Source organism: Cervus canadensis, chromosome 6 (genome assembly GCF_019320065.1).
Source record: "Cervus canadensis isolate Bull #8, Minnesota chromosome 6, ASM1932006v1, whole genome shotgun sequence".
NCBI lineage: Eukaryota > Metazoa > Chordata > Mammalia > Artiodactyla > Cervidae > Cervus > Cervus canadensis.
In genome coordinates, this window is record NC_057391.1 from 11,701,028 (window position 1) to 11,724,988 (window position 23,961).

At 35.5% G+C, this 23,961-nt stretch overlaps 1 protein-coding gene across 5 annotated transcripts in view; it reads right to left on the reverse strand.

Annotated features, from left to right (window-relative positions):
* DENND4A (DENN domain containing 4A) overlaps positions 1-23,961 on the reverse strand; it is a 117,444-nt gene that overhangs the window by 84,461 nt on the left and 9,022 nt on the right. For 4 of the 5 annotated variants that reach the window (XM_043470834.1, XM_043470832.1, XM_043470836.1 and 1 more), the window contains exon 2: positions 7,115-7,191. The exons of the other annotated variant lie outside the window; for it this stretch is intronic. The gene's annotated coding sequence lies outside the window, so the exon portion shown is untranslated. The remainder of the gene's footprint in view (positions 1-7,114; positions 7,192-23,961) is intronic. 5 annotated transcript variants of the gene reach the window in all.

Consider the following 23,961-nt stretch of genomic DNA (forward strand, 5'->3'; position numbering starts at 1 on the left):
AAATATTCTCACTATTTGCTTAGAAAATATGCCTAAAGAAGGATCAAATGTTCCTACTTGTTTTATTTAGGTATATATGGCTCCTGTGTAGCAATTTCCTAACATATAAGATTTCTGCACAAAAGAAAGAGCTTAAACTTTCAGAAATCTCTCCCAGACTGACAGTAAAGAGAAAGTAATAACCTGTTCTCCTGACAAAACTCTGTTAAACACTATTACAGGTGCTTACCTGCCTATTACAAGTGTTCTACAAAAAAAAAAAAAAAAAAAGCCAACACCACACACAGCTATCTCTCCATTTTTTTTTAAGGTAGGAAAACAAAAACAGTTTTTTAAAACACTTTTGTATTTAACTTTTTTCATTAGTCTTTGAAAATAATTCTTTAATGGCTATATTTTAATGAGCAAAACATTATTGACCTGTTTCCTTACTGTTGATTATTTACTGTATCTACTTATTTTGCTAATATTTTAAAATGCTAAGATAAAGAACTTTGAACATAAACCTCTGGCTACAATTCTTATCATTTCTTCAGGATAAATTTATTAAAGTAGAATTTTTGGGTCAAATAGACATATACACTTAGCTTCTATAAGTGTTCATTTGCTTTTACGTGGGCATGAATTTTAAATTAAAAGCTCTTGATAGGCATGAGTCTTAAAAGAGTACCTTAGTAGAGCACTTTCCTTTCATCATAATGAAGAGATTAAATATTCTTTTTCCTAAACTCTAACTTCATTATTTAAACTATACAGATACTATTACACACAATAAAGTTTTATGTCTTGCTATGCAGAAAGAAGGGAAAGAGAATGGAAATAGTACTATGATGAAAACATATATATATTTAATAGATTCTTCTGCAAGCTACTACCTTAGGCATTGGAAATAAACAGCTATTATACTATTAAGAAGATATTTGGGAAAAACTGTAGGAAAATCTTGTTTTTGTTACATCTTCCTGGCTCACAAATTTTAATAATTTGATTTGATTCATAATTGAATATGGTAAATAACTACTAAAAGAGAACAAGTCCAAAGTTCTTCATCCATACATATAAGAGTAATCAGGAAGTTCCCTGGTGGTCCAGAGGCTAAGAATTGGAGCTCCCAATGCAGAGGGCCTCGGTTTGGTCCCTGGTTGGGGACCGGAATCCCACATGGTGCAGCTGAAGGGTTTGCATGCCACAAAGAAGATCAAAGATATAGCATGCCACAACTAGGACCTGGTGCAGCTAAATAATTTTTTTTAAAAAATAGAGCAATCAATTTTAAAGAGGTGATAAAATCCTCTTTTATTAACAGAAAAGTAAATTATATATCACTTCAGTTATCTTGCCTTTTATTCCATTTATTCATTTAGGTGTGGAAAGTGGTAAGGAAAGTGGCAAAATATTTGAAGGCATTCTCTAATGACAAAGTATATAAAGTCAAGAGCATCGCTGGCAACATCCTATATGACTTCTAAATCTCAATGTTCTTTAATTCACTCAAGAAGAGTTTATAATACTGAAAATGCATGTCTACTTTTTATTTTAAATAAACTGTTTATAAAGTAAGTTTGAGGTTTAGAAACTAGGAGTTAGATACTGTTACAAATTACAAGGCAAAGAAAATAATGAAAATATTTAACACAGGGTAGTTATTTCCTAACAGTTTCAATAAATCATGAGACTTCCACTGGAGTGTGAAATTTACAATCCCCATAGAAAATAATAAACATATATTAAGACAAAATGCCTTATATTGGTAAGAGCCAACAAAAGTCACTTGGAAAGAACATTTAAGGAAAGCATTCGTAGTCATGCACAAAACTTGGACTTTCAGTGTAGAACATCAGAGCAAAACCCCTAAACAATTAGGAGGTAAAGTTTTCCATTTTTGGGGGAGGTAAACTTTTTAAAATTCATTTTGGAAACTGGGGGCCACACAAAATAATTATTTGATCCAGTAATTCTCTAACTAATCATAGGAATGTAAACCCATGAAACAACTTTACTAAAGCTCAACAATACCACATCATTAACCAGTTTGTTTTTTTAATTTTTCTTTGTTCAACATGATACAGATAACTTAAAGAAATAGTTCATAATATGTTTACAGACATCTTTTTTAAATTTCACACCCCTACTTGGTGTATTTAATTTCAAACTACATTTATTTTCTTTGAGATTAGAAAACAAGAAGGATGTGCTCTCTATTCCTAAAAGCTTCATGAAAATGAAATTGAGAAATCATTACAAGAAAGCTCTTGTAATGCTCTCACCCATTCAGCAACTAATGGAAACTGACTTGCTTTTCTCCCTTTCAATCTCTGCTCAATCAAATCAGATTCTTTTTTATTTCTTCTATCACTCCATTATGTCAAGTAGTAAAGCATTTGCTATCTAGGCTAACTCTAAGGACAAGAAAAGGCAAGAGCGGAAATCAGAGGCAACATTTTAAAGATATATGAAAAACAAAAATATCAGAACATAAATTTTGCAAAATTATAGACTTAATGAATTAGTAAAAGGAGCAAAGTCTTTCAGATAGGGCCTAATATAGACATAAACTCAAGATTATACATGAAAATGGCTGATAACACAATGGACCAGCTCAACGGCCCCTCACTCCAGTTCACTTAAATAAACTGGAAGAAATTTTATTTTAAAAAAAAAATAATTTTTTTTTTAAATTAAAAAAAAAATTTCAAATTAAAAAAAAATTTTTTAATTAAAAAATAAAACCCCACTGTAATTTCACAGTTAAAAGCCTAACCAAGCTCATCTTTTCTTACATTATCAAAACTGGAGACTCTCACTCCCATCTTTTTCTAAACTTCATCTCTCAGTGTTCTTCCAGCCAAGGTAATCTATCTACTGTCCTGCAAGTACACCTTTGCTCATTTCCTTTGATGATACACTATTACCTTTTTCTAGTTAATATATGTTCATCTTATTTTTCAAAACAATTTAAATGTATGTGGATTTTCATTTAAACTTTATGAATTGTACAAAACAGAAGAAAAAGAAATTCAATAATTCCGTTCACAATAATAAATCTGGTTTATATTTAACTAAGTTTCCTACTTTTCTTTAAGCATAGAAAACATCTTTCTAATCTTCACCTCCTTCTCAGTCACTAAGTCATATCCAACTCTGCAACCCTATGGACTATAGTCCGGCAGGCTTCTCTGTCCATGGGATTTCCCAGCAAGAATACTGGAATGGGTTGCCATTTCCTCCTTCATGGGATCTTCCCAACCAGAGACTGAACCTGTGTCTCTTGCATTGCAGGTGGATTCTTTACCTGCTGAGCCATCCGGAAGCCCTCATGCACAATTATAATACAGAAGTATTTTTATTTTATTTATTTAATAAGTATTAGTTGGCTATAATCTTCATAATTATATTAAATGACCACATAATACTCCATTAAATAGAAATAGACACTATAATCAGTACCCAAAACTTCCTCTCCCTGCTAGTGCCCAAAGTACGGTGAAGTAAAGTGAAGTCGCTCAGTCGTGTCCGACTCTTTGCGACCCCATGGACTGTAGCCTACCAGGTTCCCCCATCCATGGAATTTTCCAGGCAAGAGTACTGGAGTGGGTTGCCATTTCCTTCTCCACAAAGTACGGTAGAGGTAGGTGCTTAAAAAAATTTAAGTGAATAAATAATTCACTTTACAAACTTCCTCAAGTATATAAACTTCCTAAATGTAATGTCTTTTTTCTATAATTCAGAATCAATTTTCTGAACCTCAATTACCTTAAATACTATAGCTATTGAATGTAGGATAAACACAGATAAACTAGATTTGAGTCTAACTTATCAGGGACTTGGGCAAAAGTAAAAAATTATTGAGTAAGTAATTGATTCATTCATCCAATGAATTTTTTATAAATAGTTTTTAAAATCTAACACTATTCTAAAGGTCGACAATATCGATGAAAGCTAGCATATGCTTTCTTGTTTAGCTTTACCTTTCCACATCTCTCTATTCTTTTATTCCACCTCTAGTCATCTTTTCTCCTACCACATTTCCAGATTTCAGTAGCCTGCCTTCACCCTGCCCAAAGTGTTTCTACCAGTTTCTCCCTAAGGCCCAAGGAGAGAAGTGACTCCTGCTTTGTTTTCCCTCTCCCCCAGCTCCATGAAAATTGGCACAAGCTGCTTAGAAAATGGCATTCTAGGGAGATTTTGAAAAGAAAAAAAAAATCTTATTGGTATATCATAATTAACAGGTTTACTTTATTTATTTATTTTTGATTTGTCTAGAGTTTTATTTATTTATTTATTTATATATATATATATATATTTTTTTTTTTTTTCTTATCAGCCATAGATTTACACGTATTCCCCATCCCGATCCCCCCTCCCACCTTCCCTCTCCACCCGATTCCTCTGGGTCTTCCCAGTGCACCAGGCCCGAGCACTTGTCTCATGCATCCCACCTGGGCTGGTGATCTGTTTCACCATAGATAGTATACATGCTGTTCTTTTGAAACATCCCACCCTCACCTTCTCCCACAGAGTTCAAAAGTCTGTTCTGTACTTCTGTGTCTCTTTTTCTGTTTTGCATATAGGGTTATCATTACCATCTTTCTAAATTCCATATATATGTGTTAGTATGCTGTAATGTTCTTTATCTTTCTGGCTTACTTCACTCTGTATAATTGGCTCCAGTTTCATCCATCTCATTAGAACTGATTCAAATGAATTCTTTTTAATGGCTGAGTAATATTCCATGGTGTATATGTACCACAGCTTCCTTATCCATTCATCTGCTGATGGGCATCTAGGTTGCTTCCATGTCCTGGCTATTATAAACAGTGCTGCGATGAACATTGGGGTGCACGTGTCTCTTTCAGATCTGGTTTCCTCAGTGTGTATGCCCAGAAGTGGGATTGCTGGGTCATATGGCAGTTCTATTTCCAGTTTTTTAAGAAATCTCCACACTGTTTTCCATAGCGGCTGTACTAGTTTGCATTCCCACCAACAGTGTAAGAGGGTTCCCTTTTCTCCACACCCTCTCCAGCATTTATTGCTTGTAGACTTTTGGATAGCAGCCATCCTGACTGGCGTGTAATGGTACCTCATAGTGGTTTTGATTTGCATTTCTCTGATAATGAGTGATGTTGAGCATCTTTTCATGTGTTTGTTAGCCATCTGTATGTCTTCTTTGGAGAAATGTCTGTTTAGTTCTTTGGCCCATTTTTTGATTGGGTCATTTATTTTTCTGGAATTGAGCTGCAGGAGTTGCTTGTATATTTTTGAGATTAATCCTTTGTCTGTTTCTTCATTTGCTATTATTTTCTCCCAATCTGAGGGCTGTCTTTTCACCTTACTTATAGTTTCCTTTGTAGTGCAAAAGCTTTTAAGTTTCATTAGGTCCCATTTGTTTAGTTTTGCTTTTATTTCCAATATTCTGGGAGGTGGGTCATAGAGGATCCTGCTGTGATTTATGTCTGAGAGTGTTTTGCCTATATTCTCCTCTAGGAGTTTTATAGTTTCTGGTCTTACATTTAGATCTTTAATCCATTTTGAGTTTATTTTTGTGTATGGTGTTAGAAAGTGTTCTAGTTTCATTCTTTTACAAGTGGTTGACCAGTTTTCCCAGCACCACTTGTTAAAGAGGTTGTCTTTTTTCCATTGTATATCCTTGCCTCCTTTGTCAAAGATAAGTTTTGGCCACAGCAATCAGAGCAGAAAAAGAAGTAAAAGGAATCCAGATAGGAAAAGAAGAAGTGAAACTCTCACTGTTTGCAGATGACATGATCCTCTACATAGAAAACCCTAAAGACTCTACCAGAAAATTACTAGAGCTAATCAATGAATATAGTAAAGTTGCAGGATATAAAATTAACACACAGAAATCCCTTGCATTCCTATATACTAACAATGAAAAAACAGAAAGAGAAATTAAGGAAACAATACCATTCACCATTGCAACAAAAAGAATAAAATACTTAGGAGTATATCTACCTAAAGAAACAAAAGACCTATACATAGAAAACTATAAAACACTGATGAAAGAAATCAAAGAGGACACAAACAGATGGAGAAACATACCGTGTTCATGGATTGGAAGAATCAATATTGTCAAAATGGCTATTCTACCCAAAGCAATCTATAGATTCAATGCAATCCCTATCAAGCTACCAACGGTATTTTTCACAGAACTAGACAAAAGAATTTCACAATTTGTATGGAAATACAAAAAACCTCGAATAGCCAAAGTAATCTTGAGAAAGAAGAATGGAACTGGAGGAATCAACCTGCCTGACTTCAGACTCTACTACAAAGCCACAGTCATCAAGACAGTATGGTACTGGCACAAAGACAGAAATATAGATCAATGGAACAGAATAGAAAGCCCAGAGATAAATCCACGGACCTATGGACACCTTATCTTTGACACAGGTTTACTTTAAAAAAAAAAAAAAAAAAAGGTTTAGCCCACTCAAGCCAACTGACTTTTTAAAAGTAAATTTTAGTAACAAAAACTGATGGAGTATGTGGGGCAAAGTTCTTAAGCAAGGGGCGGGGGTGCTTATTTGTCTTTTAGACTACTTTGAAACCACTTCCCCTCTCAATACCTATTCCCAAGCAAACACCAATAGCAAAAAATAAAAATAAAACCACAATATGTAATTTGGCAGCTCCCTTTTGAAAGATTACCAACACCCAATTTATATTAAAAAAAAAAAGTTAGGATAAGAATAATAGACATTTAAAGGGGAAGAGATCTTTTCATTAGTGATAGTCTTAACCCTTACTTTAGAGCCAAAGAAACTGAAGCACAAAAGGTAGCTTACTTAAGGACACCCACTTAGTGGTAGAGCCTGGGCAAGCACTCAAGTCCCTTAATCTAGAATTCTTTACACTTGGAGATGCTATTTCTAAGATGTTTCTAATAAACAGTGTTGAATTAATACTGACCCAGGGCACACTTGAAACATCTTTTTTTAACAAGTTATTTCATGTCACTTGTTACTTACAATCATTACTTGGTGAATATAGGCCAAATTCAAGTTAAGAGATCTGATAAATTAACATTTCACTGTGTTTATATAGCAAACAGTTAATAAAAATAAATATAAATGTAAAAAAAAAACAAACTACTTACACATTACTGAAAGTCTCTCTGAAAATGATGCCAGATCTCAATCTGTGAATTCTGCAAGCCTCAGAGTTTGAGAAATACTGTATTAAAAAGAGTAAGAATTGAGCTCAAATTAATTCCAATCAAGTATTTTCCCCTAAGATGCCTGTGTATACGTAAAAGTTTTGTTAATAATGATAATTTTCAAACAAAAAGATTGCATGTATTGTTTTCATATGGTTAAGAGTCAGTAAGTAATTTTTATATACCAGCTCTTCCAGGAAACACATTTCAGTCAAGAATTAACACTTAAAAAATAGATAAAGGGGACAAACAGAGAAAACAAAACAAAAAAATAAGGGCACAAAAGAGTAAATGTGTATAGAAACAAGAGAGAAAAACACATCGATTTCTGAGACATTATGTATAGTATCTCATTCCTAGAAGAAAAACGTAGGCACAAGCACAAGAGGAAGAAGCCATAATTTTAACTAATACTGAACATCTAATAATAACAGGGAAATACCAGCAGCAGCAGACACCAGATTGACCTAACTTGGTGGATCTTTGGTGCGTGTCTGGGAAATGGGAGAGATGTGGGGAAAGGGCTAAACTCAATTAAAGTGATTAAAGTGTCATAGGATGGAAAAGTGGATAAAAAGAATGAATGCAAAATAACGTTAAGTACAATCTTGCTACATTTTGGACTGCTAAAAGTGATCGAGATAGATATGTTTTAAAAAGTAGGACACCACTCCACCTCAGATTCACTGAGTATCTTCAGTCAGTAAATATGGAGTGGTGGCTCAGATGGTAAAGAATCCCCCTGCAATGCGGGAGACCCTGGGTTCGATCCCTGGATTGGGAAGATCTCCTGGAGGAGGGCATGGCAACCCACCCCAGTATTCTTGCCTGGAGAATCCCCATGCACAGAGGAGCCTGGCGGGCTACATCCATGGGGTTGCAAAGAATCAGACTCGACTGAGCGGCTAAGTACATTATTTTTCAAATAATTATAAAATCTTATTGCGGACAGGCAGCAAAGAAACAATGTAAATACAGATCTGCTGAAACAATTTATAAATTCAGCATCAGGTTATCACAAAAATGTTCTAGTTTAAATACTCGATGTATATGAAAAATACTGGAAAAATTTGAAAACTGCACCTCCTATTTTATTGGTAGACTATCAGGCTTGTTTAATGCAATTATAAATTATGAATGTAGTATATAATCAATTCCAAACAAATTTTCTGCACACTGAGTTTCCTTATACAGTAAGAACATTTTATGACAATGACTTCCACATACCTATGTTCCACGAAATATTTGTTATTAAAAAAAACAAAGAATTTTCTTTAATGTTGAAATTTTCAGATTTACAGCAGCATTCACAATATGAAATGTTTCCTTTTTGACAAAAGAAATTTCTAAAATCTTTACTTTGATTCCATGAACTGTATGAAAAACTGACCCATTATTAGAATTACCTGGTTTCCCATTACACAGAAGGTAAGACTGATATGAAACTGACATCACTTAAGTGTTTACAAAGTTCTTCTGTGAATGGAGACAGCACATGACCACTACTGCTTCACTTTCTGTACGTGCATAAGAAAACTTGCAACAAAAAATGCATAAAATCTATTTAGTAGAGCATCCTTTGATGTAAATGCAAAGTCATGCTCCTCAAAGTGCTTCCTGCAGCTACATACGTCAATTATCTTTCAGCACATACTTCTTTAAATTGCTGTTATTTTTAATTGAATTTTTCATTTTGAAGTAATTGTAGATTTACATTCAGTTGGAAAGAAAAACAATAGAGATCTGGTATAATTTTTACCCAGTTTCTCCCAATGGTAACATCTTGAAAAATCATAGTGTAATCATAGTGGGGATAGTGACAGATGCAATTCTCCTATCTTATTCTGATATTCCCAATTTTACTTGTATTCGTGTGTATATATGTGTGTATTTAGTTCTGTACGATTTTATTAAATGTGCAGCTTCATGTACTTATCACCCAACTCAAGATACGGAACAGTTCCATCCCAAGGATCCTTAGTGTTGCCCTTTTATAAGTACGCCCACTTCCCTCCTGCCTTCCCCACACTATCCATAATATCTGTGGAGTGGTATATTTTTCCCAGAGAGCACACAGGGCCAATGAAAGGAAAAGAAAGTCTCTAAAGCAATAACTCCTTACAAAATAGGTGGAGAAACAAACCAGAGAAAAAAGCATATACATGTGCAAAGACTTATTGGTCACACTTACTCAGCCATCTGGAACATTACATTTGAATATAATTATGCAAACATAAATGCACAGGCATATACATACATGTAAAGATAGAGACAGAGAGTGATCATCTACTAAGTCACAGTGACAATCAATCTCCTTGATTCTGAGATAAATTTTCCTATCGTGAATAAATTCCAGACTAGAATTAAGTGGACAAATAAAATAATACCACAGAATGACTGGGGCTTCCTGGGCAGCTCAGTGGTAAAGAATCTGCCTGCTAATGCAGGAGACATGGGTTTGATTCCTGAGTCAGGAAGATACGGTGGAGGAGGAAATGTCAACCCACTCCAGTATCCTAGCCTGGAGGATCCCATAAACAGAGGACCCTGGGGGGCTACAGTCCATAGGGTCACAAAGAGTCAGATACCATTGATCAGCTGAGCACCTGAGCGTGAGAACGCACAGAACAACTCCAACAGGGATTCCTAGATGTATAAGAAATGTTTTTAAAAAAGAGTTTTTACTGTGTTCAGGGGTAAACCTGCCCGCCCACCCCCCCCAAATTAGATTTGAACTAAAGTAGCAGGGACTTCCTCAGCGATCCAGTGGTTAAGACTTTCTGCTTCCAATGCAGGGGGCACAGGTTCGATTCCTGGTTGGGAAACTTAAGATCTCACATTTCATGTGGCATGGCCACAAAAAAAAAAAAAAAAAGACTGTAAAACTAATGTTTAAAAATAAACAAAGTAGTTGGTATTCCCTTGAGAATATAATCTGGTGTGGAAAGAAGAGGAACAGATTGGAAATAACTGAGGGTTAATATGCAGATACCTCTTGTCTCTCCAGACAGACTATAAACAATTCAAAGGCAGAAACCCTTTTATTTCTTTTGATTCCTCACATAAATTATAGGAGTTATAAATACATGGCAGGTATATAAATATTTATTAAATGGATGAGGTAAGCACAGTAGAGGGAAAATGTGAAGGATAAGACACCACAGAATCATAGGATTTTAGAGTGAGGAGGGTACTTTCAATCCTTTTTATAAATGAAGAAATTGAGGCATAAATGTTAAACAGCTTGCCTAAAGACCATATACATCAGTTTATAACTCAACTCTCATGGCTTTTAATTTGGAGTTCTTCTATTCCATACTTCAATTAAAGAATGACAGAGAAATAATTCCTGGGGGAGCCCTGTATATTAATTCATGAATGTGAGCTGTGATGAACCAAAAAAGTTAATAGGTGAGTGGGAGAAGTTAAACTAGATGAAGAGGTTAGGGTAAGAAATAGAATGGCAGGTAAGAAATAGAATGAATGACCAAGAATCAGAGAAGAGTGTAAAATAGAAAATGAAAGAAGATAAACAAAGAGATATGGCAAGAAAAGTAACAAAAAAGATGAGTTAAAAAAAAAAGTACAGAAATGGGAAGGAGAAAAGTGAGAAATGGTTAGAGAGGTATGAAGAGATGGTATCTGGGGAATTTTTAATGCTATTTATATGTTCAAGAATTTAAAAAAATATTTATTTTATTTTTGGCTGCATCAGGTCTCAGCTGTTGGCACACAGGATCTTCACTTGGGCTCCTCTCTTGCTGTGATGTGCAGGGCTCTGTAGTTGCAGCTTGTGGACTTGGTTGCCACACGACACATGGGTTAGTTCCCCAACCAGGGATCCAACCTACGTCCCCTGCGTTGACAGGTGGATTCTTAACCACTGAACCACGAGGGAATCCCAAACATATTTCTTAAATAAGCGGGACAACCATCTCCAGGAAACTAAACTAGGATATTAGGAAAATAATAAGGAATAATGAAGAACCAACTACAAATACTGGGTATTAAAAATAATAAATTTCAAATCAGGTTTAATAATGAAATGAATATAAATACAGTTGAATATTATATTTGATACAATAGAAAAAATCAATATACTTGAAAATAAAATCAGTGAATAGATGATCAGAATGAGATATTAAGAAGGCATAAAGCAATTAAAAATATATAAAAGTTTAAAAATATGGAGGCTTAAAAGAATAAGAGGACAACCCACAGACAAGGAAACATTTGCAAAAGATCTATCTGACATAGGACTGTTTCCCAAAATACATAAGGAACATTTGAAACTCAACAATAAGAAAATGAATCAACCAATTAAAAAAATGGGCAAAAGACCTGAACAGACTAATGAAGACATACACGTGGCAAGTAAGTGTCCAAAATGATATTCAACATCATATATCATTAGGAAAATGCAAAGTAAAATAACAACAAGAAATCACCACACTCCTAATAAAATGGCCAAAATCTAGGACACTGACAACACCAAATGATGGCAAGACTGTGGGGCAGCAGGAACTCACTCACCGCTGGTGAAAATGGAAGATAAATCACAGTCATTCTGCGAGACAGTTTGGCAACTTCTTACCAAACTAAGCATACTCTTACCATATGATCCAGGAATCACACTTCTTAGTATTTACCCAAACGAGTTGAAAATGTGTAAACACAAAAACCTGTGTGATGTTTACAGCAGCTTTATTCATAATTGCCACACTTGAAAGGAACTAACATGTCTTTCAGCAGGTGAATGGATAAATCAACTAGTACATCCAGACAATGGAATGTTATTCAGTTCTAAAATGAAATGAGCTATCAAACCATGAAAAGACATGGAAGAACCTTACCTTCAAATTACTAAGTGAAAAAAGCCAATCTAAAAATGCTATGTGCTGTATAACTTCAACTATATGACATTCTGGAAAAGACAAAACTATGACAAAACTAGATAGATATTCAGATAGAACTTTATGTACAACTTTAAGGGGGTAACTGAGCCATGCTCCCCAAGCTAATCCATACACAAGTCTGTTTGGGGTGGGTTTTGTTCGCTTTTAATTTTTAATTAAAGCATCATGTACATATAGAAAACTAGAACTGCAGGAAAGTGAACACAACAGTACCATTATATATACCTTTAAGAACAGTTTTTATAGAACAGTAAAAAGACCACCAGTTACCAGCAAGTTAGGAAGAAAGGACAAACAGCCTGAGCACAGAGGATTTTTAAGGCAGTGAAACTATTCTATATGATACTATAATGGCACATACATGTCATTACACATTTGTTAAAACCCACAGAATGTACAACACAAAGAGTGAACCCTAATGTAAACTATGAACTTTGGTTGATAATGATGTGGCAGCGTAGGTTCATGGGTTATAACAAATGCATTGTTCTGGTGTGGGATGTTGATAGTGGGAAAAGCTATATTTGTTGGTGGAAGGTGTACATAGACACTCTCTACAATTTCTGCTCAATTTTGCTGTGCATCTAAAACTATTCTAAAAAATAAAGTATATTTAAAGGGAAAAATAAAAGAATTAGTTGTGAAGAGTTAGTTGTGAACATATATGGAGGCTAGGAAAAACAGAGTCGATATCTAAATAATAGGACTTTCAGAAGGTGAGAAAGAAACAGAAATGAGGAATCATGAGAAATAATGACCAATAATTTCCAAAAATTAAAGATATGTCAGTTTGACATAATATATAAGAAAAAAATACCTAAACACTTTATAAAGAACTCTTAGAATATCTCAAAGAGAAAATTCTAAAAATTCCCCCCAAAAAGTAGCTCACCTAAAAGAGAAAAAAAATTCCAGGTTTCTAATTATTGATAGTAATAATGTATGTAAATGGAGTAATATTTTTTAAATGTTGTAAAAATGAAATTGAATATATAACTAAGTGAAAGTATGTCTGTCACTCAGTATTGTCTGACTTTGTGACCCCATATAACTAAACTATTATTTAAACACAGGATGAAATAAAGACATTCTTAGGAATATAAGTACTCAGATGGTTTACCATGAAAACTGCTAAACAAAAAAAATCAAAATATTGGTCCAGATGTTACAAATCTAGGTGGCTCAATTAAGATATGGCAAGAAAGAGCGAGTAAGTAACTTAAAGGCGACTTTCCTGGCAGTCTAGTGGTTAAGACTCAGTGCTCCCAATGTAGAGGGTGCTGGTTTGATCCCCGGTCTAGGAAGATTCCACATGCCTTATAGTATGAAAAAAAACAAAACCCAAAACTTAAAGGTTCACTATTGTTTAATCATAGAGACAAGGATTTCTCTACAAAAACAAGCTTCCCATACAAATGTTTAACAATGATTCTTCTGAATATGTGGGCTCTGGCAATGTGGGTTCTTAACTTTTTTTGGATAATGTACCTCCTTGAGAATCTGATTAGTGCTAGGGATCTTCTCTCTCTTGAAATACACATACTTATTTAGATAGATATTCAGATAGAACTTTATGTACAACTTTAAGGGGGTAACTGAGCCATGCTCCCCAAGCTAATCCATACACAAGTCTGTTTGGGGTGGGTTTTGTTCGCTTTTAATTTTTAATTAAAGCATCATGTACATATAGAAAACTAGAACTGCAGGAAAGTGAACACAACAGTACCATTATATATACCTTTAAGAAACAGAACAGTACCAGTAACTGGAAGTCCTGAATCCCCCTTCAGTCCTCCCAAAAAGAACCACTATTTTGACTTCTAACAGTGAATTATTTTTGTCTGTTTCTGAACTTTATATAAATGGAAGGTGGAAGGATTCATACAGAATGTATTCTTTTGGTCCAGTTTTTTTCACTCTACACTGTTTTTGATATTCAGTCATACTCATATATGTAGCAGTAGTTTGTTCACTTTCATTTCTGTATAGTTTTTCATTGAGAATATCATAATTTTATGTATCCATTCCATTGTTAATAGACATTTGGAATACTTCCAAAGTTAGGCTATTACAAATAATTACAAATCCATGTACAAATTATTTTCCAAATATACCTACAAATAAAGGTGGTAGGATATAGGATAAATGTATACCCAACTTTGGTACATAATGACAGTGTTCCAAAGTGACTGTAGTAAGACCTTACATTTGATGAGTAAGATGGCTTAGAAATAAAAACCTGTTTTGCAAGCAGAAACATTTCTCTGACTGATCTTTCTAAAATACTCAGTCAGTTCAGTCGCTCAGTTGTGTCCGACTCTTTGCAACCCCATGGACTGCAGCACGCCAGGCTTCCCTGTCCATCACCAACTCCCGGAGCTTGCTCAAACTCATGTCCATAGAGTTGGTGAAGCCATCCAACCATCTCATCCTCCGTCATCCCCTTCTCCTCCCGCCTTCAATCTTTCCCAGCATCAGGGTCTTTTCAAATGAGACCGTTCTTTGCAGCAGGTGGCCAAAGTATTGGAACTTCAGCATCAGTCCCTCCAGTGAACACCCAGGACTGATCTCCTTTAGGATGGGCTGGTTGGCTCTCCATGCAGTCCAAGGGACTCTCAAGAGTCTTCTCCAACACCACAGTTCAAAAGCATCAATTCTTCAGCACTCAGCCTTCTTTATAGTCCAGCTCTCACATCTATACATGACTACCAGAAAAACCATAGCTTTGACTAGATGGACTTTGTTGGCAAAGTAATGTCTCTGCTTTTTAATATGCTGTCTATGTTGGTCATAGCTTTTCTTCCAAGGAGCAAGCGTCTTTTTAATTTCATGGCTGCAGTCACCATCTGCAGTGATTGTGGAGCCCCCAAAATTAAACTAACTCACTGTTTCCATTGTTTCCTCATTTATTTGCCATGAAGTGATGCATGAAGTTAGCATTACTTTGCTAGCGTGTGAGATGAGTGCAATTGTGCGGTAAGTTTGAACATACTTTGGCACTGTCCTTCTTTGGGACTGGAATGAAAACTCACCTTTTCCAGTCCCACGGCCACAGCAAATTTCCAAATTTGCTGGCATATTGAGTGCAGCACTTTAACAGCATCATCTTTTAGGATTTGAAACAGCTCAACTGGAATCCCATCACCTCCACTAGCTTTGTTTGTAATGATGCTTCCTAAGGCCCACTTGTCTTTGCATTCCAGGTTATCTGGCTCTAGCTGAGTGATCACACCATCGTGGTTATCTAGGTTATTAACATCTTTTTTGTATAGTTCTTCTGTGGATTCTTGCCACCTTTTCTTAATATCTTCTGCTTCTGTTAGGTCCATACCATTTCTATCCTTTATTGTGTCCATCTTTGCATGAAGTGTTCCCTTGGTATCTCTAATTTTCTTGAAGCGACCTCTAGTCTTTCCCATTCTGTTGTTTTCCTCTATTTCTTTGCATTGATCACTGAGGAATGCTTTCTTGTATCTTCTTGCTATTCTTTGGAACTCTGCATTCAAATGGGTATATCTTTCCTTTTCTCCTTTGCCTTTAGCTTCTCTTCTTTTCTCAGCTATTTGTAAGGCCTCCTCAGACAACCATTTTGCCTTTTTGCATTTGTTTTTCTTGGGGATGGTCTTGATTACTGCCTCCTGTACAATGTCATGAACCTCTGTCCATAGTTCTTCAGGCATTCTGTCTATCAGATCTAATCCCCCTGAATCTCTTTGTTCCTTCCAATGTATAATTGTAAGGGATTTGATTTAGGTCATACCTGAATGGTCTAGTGGTCTTCCCTACTTCTTCAATTTTAGTCTGAATTTGGCAATACTGGCTTGGTAAAAAAGTTCGCTTGGGGTTTTCCATAACATGTTATAGAAAAAACCCCAAAAGAACTTTTGGCTTATTCAACATAAGTTTACTGTAGTTTAGTTTCAGTTAAGTCATTGCTGAATACAGCTATACCAACACTATAAAAAGAGCAGCTAAGTGCTCTGGAATCAGTCTGGAGAAGTTCAAATCCTAGCTCTAATGTTAGTTTATCATACAAGCAAATAAACATGTGCTTAGGGTATGGCAAAAAAAGTTTAATTCAAGTAATTTTACTTAAATATAAGGTATCATCATTTTAAGAAATCAAACTTTGCTGATATTGCTTATCTATATGTTTTGGAATTGATTTTGTTCTGAATTATAGAAGTAGCATCATAGTCACTTCAAGGCTTGATAATGTAAAAGTTTAGAGACAGGAAATTATGATGGATGCTCTTCATCATTCAACTAATAAACACTTACCAAATGTTTATTGAAAAGGACATGTGTCAGCTCTATTTTTGACCATCCAGCATAAGAACTCCTTTGCTATATTAAAAAAATCTGCCACTGTGTGTCTTAGAAGCCCTAGAGTCAACCATGAAAGCCAAGAAGACCAGATAACTTGTTTCCCTATTTAGGGACCAGGTACATAGATTGGACAATTAGATGCTTTCATGCAGAATGTGAATACAGAGCTAAAATTGGAGAGTTTAAAAATCATTCTTAGGGGAGTGACATACAGTATCCAGTGGTGGTGTTCCAACAACGGCCTCCAATATCCTGTGGAGGAGTCAACAGTATCTTAAACAGCAAAAGGACATTTCTGTGGCATAACTGTGGCCATAGTCAAGCCTTGAGGTTGGTTAGTTGGTTTCCTATTTGTTCTCAGAGTCTGTTTCTCCAGTCTTTCAGTCACTTCTGTAAGCTAACTAATATCCTACCAATAAATTCTTTTTAACCAAAGTTGATTTCTGTAGTTGGCAAACAAGAACCCCAAAATGGTAATCTTACCATACACCAGGCTCTGTATTAGGCACTGGAACACAAACACAAATAATTTATGGCCCTGCCTTACAGGAGTTTGAGAAGGCAGACAAACAGACAGACAATTAATGTAAGTGATAAGTCTATCACAGAATAATCACACAAAGTACAAGGACACATAGTTTAGGCTTCAAGAGTCAGAAAAGAGTTATCATCTAAATTTTGAAATTTGAGTAGGGTAATAGAAGAGAGAAGAGTATTCCAAACAAAAGGAGCAACAAGTAAAAGTCATATTGCCTTTTCTTTGCTCATCACTTCCTTTGAAGGATAAAAGTGGCAAAAGGCAAACTGAAGAATTTGTGGAAGGGGATGAGAAACAGTTACAATTTGTGATCTGGGTGACAGGTCACAAACTTTTGAGCTTGCTACAGGAAAATATACTTTATACTTAAAACACACACACCCACCATTACTGCTCTCACCACCGCAAAGCTGGCCACAACTATCTTCTCTCTCTTTCTCACCTATATCAGTCACTTCTCAGAACAGTCAAACTATGGACCTATGAATTTGGTTGGTTTTTTCTTTTTTTTTGGTTGGTTGGTTGTCTGTGATAGGGGTGGTATCGGAGTCATGAATGAGTAGATAAAGGAATTGAAAAGAGAAGTAAAGGTGTTAACCAACTGATCAGTGTAATGAAGCAAAAAGTGTCCTGCCAACTGCTCACACTACTTTTGCTTAAAGGTAGGTACAAACACCACAGGAGAAAAAAACTGATGTAAAATATTTTATAAAAATATTGTATGCTTTTTCCTTTAAACTTACAAAATTTCAGTACTGACATAGGTCATTCTCAGAGCTTTATCTTTTAAAATTATACTAGGCTTGTGCTATGCATTGTTTTCACTGTTTACTTTTATAAAAACTGTGATCTTCATAAGTTTTATAAGCCCTTGCATTTCAGTCATCCACTGTATAAAGTTCTATGCTTGCACAGGGGGAAAAAAAAAAAACACTATGTAAGTAAACTAATCAACCGACCACTCTTAAAAAAATTTGATAAAGGAGGCTGAAAGCAAATGATCAGTAAAAGCTCATTTCCAAAAGTGACATTACAATACAAACAAATTCAGAATTTGAGTATTCTAAAAATCTACAATCCTCCTTTTAAAAAAGAAGTATTTACTATCAAGTGAAGGATAGATATGAAAAAATAAGTTTTCATTTCAGCTCCATTAACCTGAATGCTGTAAAATTCACTTCAGCTATACCAAACTCCACACCACCTTTGTAAATTCAGTTCCTCCTGTCAGAATGCCCCTGTTCAGACAGCCAGTTCCTGTGTAATATGTGAGAACTGCTCTTTGAAGCCTTTCCTAATCCTGCTCCCCAGGAGAGACTGTCATTCTCTTATACTTCAAGACCATCCTGTACATATCTGTATTATGGTTATCACATTAATACTAATCACTGTTTCTTTGAACATCTACTCTTCTCAACTAGATTAGTTCTTTGAGAGTAGGCAGGCAATGTTACATCTCTGTCTCTGTAAGTATCTGTTTTAGTACAGTCCCTGAGAAAGGACAGGCAGTCAGTAAATGCTTGTTGAACAGAAAATGACATGATATATTAATAATAATATTAATATAAGGCTGTTTGTGTTCAGGAAATAGCATGATTCAAACTTCAAATTCTGTATGCAGAAACTGTATCAGTTCCACTGGTTCCTATTTTGAAAGGGGGAGATATTTTGATAGCTTTCACAATATGGATTGGGATGAAATAACTTTTAAGTTCTTTTCTACTACATAAAGCTAATGAGTTGTCTCTTTTTTATTTCAAAAAAACCTTAATTTTATTTCACATTATTATTTCTTTGCAATCACCACATTTTAGGATATCCATGAACCTACATCCCTCTTCCCTGAGAGTTGTATGCCCTAGCATCTACTCCTCTACTATAAAAATGAAGACTGAAATGTTCTCTGAAATCTTGGTTTCATCAGCCACAGCTGATTGGACCAGACACAGACATCTGCCTCAAACTGGAGTTTTTCCCAGGGTTTAGAATGGGATCACAGAACCATGAGTGAATATACGAACTTAAGAGTTAGAGGACTCGCTCAGCCATGCGCAGTGGTAAAAGACAACATGCAGGGAGAGAAAAATGAGGCAGACAAGCTGCGGGAGCAGAAGAGATCCTGCTGCCCCAAGGCGGGGAGAAAATAGCTTTCTAAGTTACTGATGAGTTTCCAATTTCTGGCTCCCCTCGCCCTCACAAAAGTCTGGTTGTAACATTAACACTTCTACCCTCAAAGTACTGTGAAAGCCCTAGTATCCTTGCCATCAGCACTAATTTCCTTTTCAAAGTAAATTAGTTTGAATTTGGTTTCTAATATTTACAAAGAAAAGAAATTTTATTTTAAAACCTCGAAAAAGAAAAGGTCAAGTAGGAATACTAAAATCACAGTTAACCACAGGAGAAAAAAAAAAAAAAAAAAACTTTGTTAAAAACGGCTGTTACACTGGTATCTTCAGGCATTTCTCAGCATAAGAAAATGAAAACTATTCACCAACCACAACAGGCTCAAACAACAACCTATAAATCCAACTTCAGCATAGCTGTCAGTATGAAGAAAATTCTATTTCAAAGTTCAGGGGGAAAAAAGATTAAATAAGAGGGAGTATCTTAGAACTTATTAGAACAAATTATTTTATAAAAAGAAATAATACCACTCACTACTATTCTGACCAAAAAGGGGATGGGAGTATGTCTGATGATAATAGCCAGTACTATCTAATAAGCCTATGTATCATTACACCGTTTTCCCCATCCATCTATACTCTTTTCTCTTAAAAGCATGCCATTACAGAGTCCTCATCTAAAATGCTCAGTGGTAGAAGACAGTGATCTTAAAAAAATAATAAAAAAGGAAGTAGCACAGTCATTATACAGCATTAATTTCTAAAAAAAAAAACAAACAATATATTTTTCTTTGATTAGTTAATTAGTAAGAAGATTCCTTTAGCAACTCAGATTAAAAAAAAAAAAGAGTTTGTTTAGAAACAATTTTCAAAGGGATAATGAAGGAGTGAGAAGACATATGTATACCTGTGGCTGATTCATGTTGATGTATGGCAGAAGCCAACACAATATTGTAAAGCAATTATCCTCCAATTTGAAAAAGAGGAAACAAAAAAGAATGAATACTGCTAACTTTGATTGTTCAAAACAAATATTTATAAGAAAAACTGACTAGTTTCACATAATCAAGATTTAGCAAGATGGGGAAAATCTACAAACTTAATAGAAAGTTCAGAGATAAAAAGAAACCAAAACAACCAGTACTTATATCAAATTTGTCAAGATTACATAGTCAGTTCTGGGTATTGAGAAAAAAATGAGACATTAGAGTAAAAGAAAAAGCTTATGAAAAATTAAACAGTGACTGCCATAAAAAAGATTTTAAGTAAACAAGCCCCAATTGTTTACAATAATGGAAGCAGGCAGAGGTATCGATCATTTTTAATGACTTATACTGCTTCCAGACTGTACTTACTGAAATTACATTTTATTATGATTGTCCAATATTCTGAGAATTTAAGTCTAGTAATGAAGGAATACTCTGCAGGTTTGACTCCGAAGTGGGAATTTTTTCAATTTCCCCATTCTGCCCTGTTGTTCAATCTTTCTCTGCAACATACTTCAGTTTAACTCCCAAATTAATAAAAAGCATAATATCAGCAGAGCTACCACCCTCACACCTTAATCCATAATAGGAAAGGCTGGTTAATGCTACAGAACAGACTATATGAAGATTAAGTGTAAAATAAGGGCATTCCTAGAGTTTAGTGTTATTAATAAGTTAAAAAAAAAAACTGTGCGGGAATTTAACTAATGAAACAGAACAATAAAGAAATGCTAATTATTATTAATGCCAATTTAAAATTTGTGACAGAACACCAAATGCTAGAGCTACTAGAAAGACTAATGGTCAGCTTGCCAAAACGTTCTCAAAAGCTAGGAATTTATCTTTCATTTTAAAACCCAGGATTAGATGGTTTGTTCATTCATTTGATAATTCTAGGATGGGGGGGACTTGAATACATAAATTAAAATGTTCAAAGAGCAGCAATGACATAACAGATTATTTAGTGAACACTAAACAAGTGCCAGGCACTGTTCTAAATGCTTTACCTACAGTAGCAAATTTAAGTTTCACAACAATCTTATGAAGAATTACCCCCATTTTACAAAAGGAAAGAAACTGAGGTACAGACACATAATAGGTAGTCAAATAGCAAAGCCAGGTTTCAATCTGAAAGTTTGGGTCTAGATCAACTGCTTTATACTGCCTCTCCAATACCAAAATAATTCATTCATCAAAATCTTAACTGAGTGTCTTCTCTGTGCCAGAAGCTGTTATATTTGCTTGCGATATAACACAGTTACTAACAGATTATTTCAGAAGGAACTTGGTAATCCAGACAAGAGTATGGGCCTGACAACCCACAGAATGGGAGAAAATATTTGCAAACAAAGCAACCGACAAGGTATTAATCTCCAAAATATACAAGCAGCTCATCCAACTCTATGTAAAAAAAAAAAAAGGCAGAAGATCTAAATAGACATTTCTCCAAAGACAACATTCAGATGGCCAAAAAGCACGTGAAAAAAATGCTCAACATACCTAATTATCAGAGAAATGCAAATCAAAACTACAATGAATTATCACCTCACATTAGTCAGAAGAGTCACCATCAAAAAGTTTACAAACAATAAATGCTGGAGAGGGTGTAGTGAAAAGGGAGCCCTCCTATACTGTTGGTGGGACTATAAGTTTGTCCAGCCACCATGGAGAACAGTATGGAGATTCCCTAAGAAACTAAAAATAGAACTACCATATGATCCAGCAATCCCGTTCCTGGGCATACATCTGGAGGAAAGTCTAATTTGAAAAGATACATAGCTCAAAGTTCATAGCAACACTATTTACAATAGCCAAGACATGCAAGTAACCTAAATGTCCATCAGCGGATAAATGGATAAAGAAGATATGATACTTACATAACAATAGAATATTACTCAGCCACAAAAAAGAATGAAATAATGCCATTTGCAGCAACATGGATGGACCTTGAGATTACTGTACCAAGTGAAATCAGAGAAAGAAATAGCATATGATATTGCTTATATGTGGACTCAATGATAAAAATAAACTTATTTGCAAAACAAAGTCACAGATATAGAAAACAAACTTACGGTTACCAGGAAGGAAAGGGGGAAAGAGATAAATCGGGAGGTTGGGAGTGACATATACATACTACTATAAACGAAACAGATAACTAACAAGGACCCACTGTATACACAGGGAACTCGACTCAATAACAGACCTATACAGGAAGAAAGTCTTAAAAAGAGTGGCTATATGTATACTATAACTGATTTACTTTGCTCTACAGCAGAAACTAACACAAAATTGTAAATCAACTATATACCAATAAATTTTTTTTAAAAAAAGAGCATGGGTCTGAGAAGGCTTTCCAGAAGAAGTAAAGCCTACACTGAGTTTTAAAAGATTCAGAGGAGTTAGAGAGGCAAAAAGAAAAGGGAAGAAGAAAATGAAGTCATTCCAAGCAGAAGGACTAACAGGCAATGGTAAACAATTCAGAAATAGCAGGTACATTCAAGGAATCTTCAAAAAGCAGTTTGATACAGCTGAGTGGAAAATGGAAAGCATAAATTTAAAGAGTTAAGATTAGAGCTGCTGCTGCTGCTGCTGCTAAGTCGCTTCAGTCGTGTCTGACTCTGTGCGACCCCATAGACGGCAGCCCACCAGGCTCCCCCGTCCCTGGGATTCTCCAGGCAAGAACACTGGAGTGGGTTGCCATTTTCCTTCTCCAATGCGTGAAAGTGAAAAGTGAAAGTGAAGTCGCTCAGTCGTGCCTGACTCTTAGCGACCCCATGGACTGCAGCCTACCAGGCTCCTCCGTCCATGGGAGTTTCCAGGCAAGAGTACTGGAGTGGGGTGCCACTGCCTTCTCCAGTAAGATGAGAGAACCAGTCTCAAATCATGATGAGGCTTGATGACCTACTCAAGAGTTCAACCTTTATTCAGTTGACAATGGGATGTCAAACAAGAATTTTCTAACTGTATTTTAGACATACTAGTCTGGCAATTCTGACATGAATTTCATGGAGATAAAATCAAAGACAGGAAAACCAGTGAGAAGGTAAGGAAGCAGTTCCTAATAAGGCAGTGGTTAAAACAGGAATACTAAGGCAATGATTGATTGAAAAAATATTTAGGTGGTAAAATCAGCAGAATGCATAGTACATGAATGGATGCAAGGAGAGAAAGGAGGAAATATGAAAGACTCCCAAGTTTCTTGGATGATGAAGTCAGCAGTCAAAACGTTTCTGAACACACATCAAAGAGAAACTTTAGACAGGTAAATAAGTACAGTTTGGGCAAATGGAGTTTGAAGTGAAGATACATAAGCAGTTAGATAAGAATCTCTGATGCTTTGGAACAATATTAATACTGGAAAAACAGCTTGGTGGGTAACTGGCAGTCACATGGTAACTGAAACCATAGGGATAACTGTGACTTACTGTAAAGGCTAAGAGCAACTGACTAACCCTGGGACCACCACTTCTTTTGGAACAGGCAGAGGAAGGCAAACCCTCAAAGGGAATGATCAACACACCGAGAAGCTCCAGGATTAACAGAAGAGGGCAGCATTAACAGAAGCGGCAGTCAAGGGGCTGAGCTCCTGAGAAAGGGACCAACAGCATTACTCTCCTTGGTTACTTTAGCGGGAGCAAGTTTAGTGACATAAGAAGTAGAAATTAGACTGCAATGGGACAAAGAGTTAAGAGTACAGAAAAGATGTAATTTGAACCAATGCAGATTGTTATCAATTTTCTCATCTATAAATTTGAGGTGGTGGGTTATTTGAGCATTAAATAACTTACTACATGGAACCTCACCTATAAGTAATACCCAGGTCCTCAAGCTCACTACACATAGCCATACTGGGTGCCTTTAGGTTCTTATTTCAAACTCCTTTATATGGCAAGGC